The sequence below is a fragment of the Kryptolebias marmoratus genome, linkage group LG8, assembly GCF_001649575.2.
Source record: "Kryptolebias marmoratus isolate JLee-2015 linkage group LG8, ASM164957v2, whole genome shotgun sequence".
Classification (NCBI taxonomy): Eukaryota; Metazoa; Chordata; class Actinopteri; order Cyprinodontiformes; family Rivulidae; genus Kryptolebias; species Kryptolebias marmoratus.
Window position 1 is genome coordinate 1,275,226 of NC_051437.1, and position 8,018 is coordinate 1,283,243.

Here is an 8,018-nt window from a genome sequence, read left to right on the forward strand (position 1 = left end):
CTGAGATGTGATGTAAGCTGGATTGCTTGCAAATTGTTCTCACTCTCCTAACAATAGAGGCTCGTTAGGGTCATTGTTTGTCTGACTCACTGATGGGCCACTCTTGTCAAATGAGTGCAGGTGTTGATTGGAGTGAAAATGACTGGGTATCAGGCCTAAAGCTCCATTATACGTTTTTGAAAGCTGGAATCTGAGACCTCCTCCTCTGTTTAATGTTGGTTTCTCCCTTTTGACATAGATGGCTTCCTTTACTCCCCTCTCAAACTATCTGTCTTCTCATCCAAAACATGAACATTTTCGTCCTCAGAGGAGTGTCCCTTATCCTTGAGGTGTAGGTAAACCGCTGAGTCCTGTCCAGAAGGTGGCTCTCCTGTGTTGAGTCATGCGTCTGTGGAGAGGTGGAGGAAGTGGAAAAGAGAGCCCTGAACTCCTTTGAGGGAGCTACACCAAGCCATTGGTTCAGATATGTGGACGATACCTGGGTCAAAATCCAAGCTAAAGAAGTTGAAGCCTTCACCAGACACATCAACTCGGTCGACAACAACATCAAGTTTACCAGAGAAGATGCTTATGACAATAAGCTGCCTTTTTTGGACTATCTGGTTCACATGGTAAAAGAGGACAGTCTCAACATTGAAGTCTACAGGAAACCAACCCACACAGAGTTCAGGGCTCTCTTCTCCGGATGAGAAGTGAAACGTCTTCAACTACAGAATAGAAGTCCAGTTGTTTTTGTTTTTTAACCTTTTTTGAAATAGTACATCAACAACAGTAACGATAGCAGAATGCTGTTTGTGCTACTCACAAATGTTTGTGTATTCACCATTTATTAGATATTGTCAGGAACGGTGGAGATGACGGAGGCGAACCCAGAATGCAGTCACATTTTAAAGAAAGAAAAACTAATTTATTAAACTAAGAAAAAGAACAAAAACAAAAAGCTGACGTGGCAGCAAGCAGATAAGAACTAAATAAAAAAACAAATGGAACAGAACTCAGAGGAACCAGGAACACGGAGCGAAGCAAACAAGAGAGACAAACATCAAACAAACCTTAGACAAACCTTAGACAATGGACCAGCGAGGTATAGGAAGAGTGACCGGGTTTTTAAGACTGCAGATAACGAGGTGAGTGGGAACAGGTGGAATGATTACTTATTCGGGACAGGTGAAGATGGGCGTGGCTAACAGACAAATAAATGACTGGGGAAGAGTGGAAATGAGAACACAAACACGAGGACAGAACCAAGAAGAAAACAAAAAACAGATAACTACAAATAGAAAACAAAACCAAAACCAGAGAACTAAATAAAAACAACCCAGAAAAAGCCAAATCACCACAGATATAACTGTTTACATGCTCCAGAATGCATGCACGCCTCATTGAAAGCCTTGGATCAGTGTTGCCAGATATACGATAATAATAATTTTTATAACATAGTTTAGGGTCAAGTCCTCCTCCTTTTCTGTGCACTTGATCACAAGTCACAACACAACCTCCCCACTCCAAGAAAGCACAACTCACTCAACACATATGATAGTTTGAGTTAAAATAGAATAATTTTAAAGTGACAGTATAATAATTTGTCATTTCCTAACTGGCAACCCTGCCTGGCATGGAGACTACAGTTGATTCAATGAGCACAGCCATATCCATGTAAACACATTTTTTTCTTGTTGATTTGCCTCAATAAACATTGAAAAACACTAATGTTTCCAGAGATCCTTCTTGTGTAAACAGGTTCTAATCTCAGCAAGAGTCAGTCAAATGCCCTGTGTTCCCATTGGATGCTTCGAAATACTCCTTTCGAAGCATAGAAACAGACATTCTGCCTCCAGCCAAAGATGTTAAAAGGACAGAATGTTGATTCAAATGCTTATTTACAGATCTGATGGAACCACTCACAGATCTCTGTTCTTCACACAAATCTGTTAAAAATACCTGGAATGACTTCAAAGCATTCCAACCTGCTCTGGCCGGCCTAATCCTTTTACTCAGACTGAGAGAAAGATCCACAATGCCCCCTTGTGGCGACATAAGATCACCAAATTAATTATTGTTTTAATTGTTGAATTAATCTACTGAAAACTGTATGTATTGCACTTATCCTGTTTAATCATGAAATGTTGTGACTAACTTTCTTTTATTTCATCTTACAGAGACTGATATATAAACTTATCTTCGTCAATCATTCTTTTCAGGTACAAATAAGTTTATTGTTTGCTTTAACTTCTTCATAAGGGATGCAATCAGTTATAGAGATCTAGGAAAAAGATCTGCATCTCATAGCTTCTTTATAGATATTTTGTTGAGATGTAATTTTTAAACTAGAACATAACTGAATTTTGAACAAGGTTTGTTAAACAAACTTGTGTGATTTATTCTGAACTTGCTTCAGTTAATGTCAGTTTTAAAGTTACTGATTTAGCATGTTTAATTCTAATTAATGTGAAGTTACAACATGTTTCAATAAAACTTTTTCTTCTGAGGCAAAAGATGGAGGTCATGTTACACAGGACCAAATGCTTTGTTTTTGTGTGTGCCTCATGGTTTTCCAACTATGTCAGTTTTCTTTTGTTTATGTTTTTCTGTCACCTTTTTATAACTCCCTTGTCACTAGAAACTTTTTGAAAGTTTAGCCATGTCCTCCAGTACAAACTGGCCCTTTAATTCAGACACAGATAGACAGAAAAGTAGCAGCTAGAATAATCCTAATCCAGTCAACACTCGTAAACACCCATCAGCCTATGCAGACACCTCGCTGAGATGACCCCTCATTGGTCCCCAGGCTTCCAGACGATGCTACACTCTTTGCAATGAACCCCACATTATCAGCTTGCTACAAGAACCAGCAGAAGAGAGGACGCTCCGTCTCTGGGTCAAAGCTGAGAGGTGGCCCATCTTGGGAGACCCTCCACTCTAGAAACTCCTGCCCTGATCTTCAGATGATCAAACCCTGTCTGGTATCACTGCAGGAGTCTGAAACTCAACCCCCTGGTAAAACGAGCAACTGTTTTATTTTGCCATGGCAGAGTCTGGTGCCTGAATGTTTTAAAGAAAGCTTGGTCCGGTTCTGCAGTATAATTTTTCCCCTCACAAAGTTATCCCTCAAAGTTCAATACAACCACCTTTTTTGTCCCAAGTTTTCAATATATATCAAATATTTTCCAAACTGTGCTTATAGTTCCGAGACATCAGGTCAAGATAAGATGTTTATTATTCCCCATTCGCAATAAATGTAATTTTTCCATTCTGTAAATGAACCTAAACCATATTTTAGAGCCCAATGTCTTTATGTGGGATTGCTTGATCACCATCAGATGACAAGAATTCACAAAATTTAGAGATACTGATAATGAATTATACGATATAATATATCCTTGGTGCCCTACACTAAGTATAGATAGAACATTTATTCTTATTAGACTCATAAAACATGATTTATGCAGTAATGAAAACTGTTTTTGTGATTATAAAATCTTTTGAAATATAAAAAAAAACTCAGTTCAATTCAGTTTATTTATATAGTATAAAGTTGCAATAAAAATGGTCTCAGGACACTGTACAAAAACATTCACCTACATAAAAAAAGCCAATTAGTAAAAATTATCTAAGGAAGCCAGCAGATTGTGTTTAATCTTCATTTCATTGCAGTCTCCCATCCTGAGCAGCACATTGACAGTGGTAAGGAAAAACTCCCTTTGAACAGGAAGAAACCTCCAGTAGAACCAGGCTCAGGACGAGTGGTTATCTGCTTTGACCGACTGCGGTTTGAGAGGACAGGAAATAGACACCGACAAACATAGGATGACTGGTCCAAGTGGAATTTCTGTTACAAGAAAGACAAAGAAAATCATGTTAATGATAGAAATAATTACAGCAGAGCAAGTAAAGACAGCAGCAGAATGAGGAAATGTGGTCAGTTTGTCCTCCAGATGTCAGCCTATAACATAACTAAGGGATAGCTCTGGAAATCCAAGCCAAACTTAACTATAGGATTTATCAAAAAGAAAAGCCTAGTCTTAAAAGTAGAAAGGGTGTCAGCCTCAAGGACAGAAACTGGAAGTTGGTTCCACAAGAGAGAAGCCTGAGAACTGAAAGCTCTACCTCCTGTTCTACTTTTAGAAACTCTAGGAACCACAAGTAAACCTGCAGTCTGAGAGCGAAGTGTTCCCTTAGGAAAATATGGAACAATAAGATCTTTTATATAAGGTGGAGCTTGGTTGTTGGGAGCTTTGTATGTTAGGAGTACGATTTTAAATTCTATTCTGAATTTGACAGGGAGCCAATAGAGAGAAGCTAAAACTGGAAAAATTGGATCTCTGCTCCTAACTCTTATCAGAACTCTGACTAAAGAGTTTTTTGGACAGCCAGATGATAAAGCCTAGGCTTTATATCATGTCTAGGCTGGACAATAATCCAGCCTAGACATGATGAATGCATGGACCAGTTTTTCTGCATCATTTTGGGGCAAAATGTTTCTAATTTTAGTGATATTACGCAGGTGGAGGAAAGCAGACCTGGTAACATTTTTAATGTGGGGGTTAAAAGACATATCCTCATTAAAAGTAACACTAAGGTTTTTTAAAATTAGAACTGGAGGCCAAATAAGGAAGAAGTGAAAGGCTGCAAAGCTTTTTCCTAAAATGCTCAAGTCCAAAACCCACAACCTCTGTCACGTCTGAGTTTAAAAGCAGAAAATTATGAGTCATCTAGGTTTTCATGCCTTTAAGACAAGTAATTGATTGGATTCATCAGGTTTCATGGCTAAATATAACTGAGTGTCATCAGCATAACAATAAAAATTGATTGTGTGCTGTCTAATAACTTTATGTAATAGAAGTATATATAAAGTGAAGTACTTCAGGCAAAACTTAACATCATGGATGTGGAGTTTCATCTATTGCGCTGGATTACGGACTACTTGACCAACAGAATACAGTTGGATTCAGATGGAGGGCTGTAGGTCCACTACACTGACCAGTAGTACAAGTGTCCCTCAGGGCACAGGGCTTGCGCCCCTACTCTTCACCCTGTGCATCATTAACTTCAACTATAACTCTAATACATGTTACATACAGAAATTTTCCGACAATACTGCAATTGTGTCATGTATTAAGGAGGGAGAGGAGGAGGAGTACAGAAGACTGGAGGAGGACTTTGGTGCAGGAAGAATTAACTCCAGCTCAACATCACAAAAACAAAGGAGATGGTACTGGACTTTCGTAGGGTAACATTCCCCCTAATGCCATTATCATGGATGGCAATGATGTAGAAGTGGTGAGTACATTTAGATACCTGGGTGTACATCTGGACAATAGATTGAACTGGCAGACAAATATTGGCATGATATACAGAAAAGGCCAGAGCCAAATGTATTTTGTGAGGAGACTTGACTCTTTTCATGTGTGCTCTAAGCGGTTGTATATGTTTTATCAGTTGATTGTGGCAAGTGTACGCTTCTTTGCGGTGGTCTGCTGAGGGGTTAATGCAAGGAAAAGGGACATGCAGTGGTTGGACCGGCTGATCAGGAGAGCAGGTTCTGTATTTGGGATGAGCCCAGCAGAGGAGCATTCTTGGCAACAGATTCCTGTTGATGGGATGTTCAACCGAGAGGCTCAGGAACTCCTTTGTACCACAGGCCATTAGACTCTATAATGCTGCTATTGGTGGGAGGGGGAAGGGTGGGAAACAGGGGAATTAATGTCTTTGTTGTTTTCTCCTTGTGGTAGTTTTTATTTTTTATTGTGCTTTTTTTTTGTTTTAAATGCTTTTAATTCTAGTATTATGGATGGATATGTATGTATGTCAGCAACAGACTACCTCATAATTTCCTCTGGATTAATGAAGTACCACCTAACCTAACCTATTGGTCCAAGCACTGAAGTCTGGGGAACTCAATGACAAACTCTGGTGTATGAAGAAGATTCATTAATAACAAGAACAAACTAGAATCTATCAAATAAATATGATTTTAACCATTTAGAGCTGTTCCTGTAATCCTAATATCATATTCAAGCCTCTGTAATAGAATATTGTGATCAGTTGTATCAAATGCAGCCCTGAGATTTAACAGGTCTGAGGACAGGAGAATATCATTAGTAACTTTCTCCAGTGCTATTTCTGTGCTACGATGAGCTCTAAACCCTGACTGAAACTCCTCAATCATTATTTCTGTCCAGATGTTCCCTCAACTATTTTCTCAAGAATTTTTCAGTTGAATGAGAAATTAGAAATAGGTCTGTAATTGGCCAGAACTCCTGAATCAAGATCAGGTTTATTAAGTAAAGGTTTAATCAGGGTTTCCTCCAGCGTATTATAAGCCTGGCGGGCTGCCAGGCTTTCATGACCTGGCCGCCAGGCTAAGCTCCACTTGTTTATTATAAATACGTCATTTTTTACACGTTTTTTTCCCACCCACACCCCCAAAACCACTACCATTATCTACCTCACCAGGCGAGGGTGCACGTGCCAACAATGACGCAATCGCGCTGTCCCCGCCCCTGCGCGAAGGCCCCGCTCTGTGTTGCGTCATGCATTGCACTTTTTAATTTGTTAATTTAATTTGTAAATGTGACTTAAATTAGGATTCAAATTAGGTGCAAACAATTTTTATTTATTTTAAATTGTATTTTTGTTTAAAAAAGTATTTCAAAAGTTCCTTTTTGTAAAACTAGTTGTGTAAACATTTGGCACAAATATCTTACAATATCACATAATAACCATATTTTCAACTTTGTCAACTTTACTCATCTTTTTTACTAAATCAGTCAGCTAGCGATCGACTGGCAAAAATTCATTTTTGTAAAACTGTAGTTGTATAAATATTTGGCACCAATATCTTACAATATTACATAATAAATAGCCATGTTTTTTGTCAACTTCATTCTTTTTTTTACCAAATCACGGTCGGCCAGCGAACAGCCAGCGATCGACTGGCGAACAACCACCTACCACCGGGCTTAGCCTCTTTCCTGGGGGAAACTGGTTTAATTACAGCAACCTTAAAGCTCTGTGGTACATAACCAGTCAGCAGAGACAAATTATTGTGCATTTATCTAATAAGAAAAATCACTCAAATGGTTTAACAAACTTTCTTTGTCTTGTCGGAATGTACAAATGGGATCAACTCACTCTTATTCAGATACCAATGTTACTTCAGCATCAGCCATCTAGTGTCTGGCCATGTTATTAAATTTTGCTTTGATATCATGAAGAGAAAAGCCTTGGCTGGCATCTACTAATAAATTGACTGAAAATTTCCTGTAATTAAATGGATTCCACCATTAAGTGTTTAGATCTGATAAACTATAAGGGTGAATAAATTAGGTAATTGAATATTGTTGATTAATACAGTTGATCTGGTGTTCTGTAATAAGAGCTTTAACATGTAGTCAGCCAGGAAGTTGAAGTTTGGACAAATTGGTCTTCAAATGAACAATGACCCGAAGCATTTTGCCAGATTAGTTAAAGTTACTTGATGACAACAAAGTCAATGTTTTGGAATGGCCATCATAAAGCTACTGATCTCCGTCCCATAGAAACTTTGTGAGCAGAGCTGAAGAAATGCAAGTAAACCCGACTCAGTTAAATCCGTTCTGTCAGGAGGAATGGGACAAAATTCCAGCAAATTATTATGACACCAAAATTTTAAGAGAATGTATGTAAACCTAAGACTTTGTTAAATGCCTGAATAAGAATTAATTTCATTACTTTCTTCAAATAGAAATAATTTTGGGAACTGTAACAGACCTAAAAGCAGGAACGGTTTAGTCTGATTTAGTGTAAGTGGGAAAAAACTAAAATGCATTTTATAGTGTATCCAAACATCTGGTTTCAACAGTAGGTCAAGTCAGAGGCTAACAGAAGAAAATTAAATTGTTCCACCTTACAGTATTAAGGTAGTTTTTAAGTTTACCATGTTCACACTGCTTTAAGTAATTTGCATTAGAATGTTACTCTATTCACCTGTACAGACTGCTGATTCTAATTATAAAATAAATAAAAAAGAGACATAA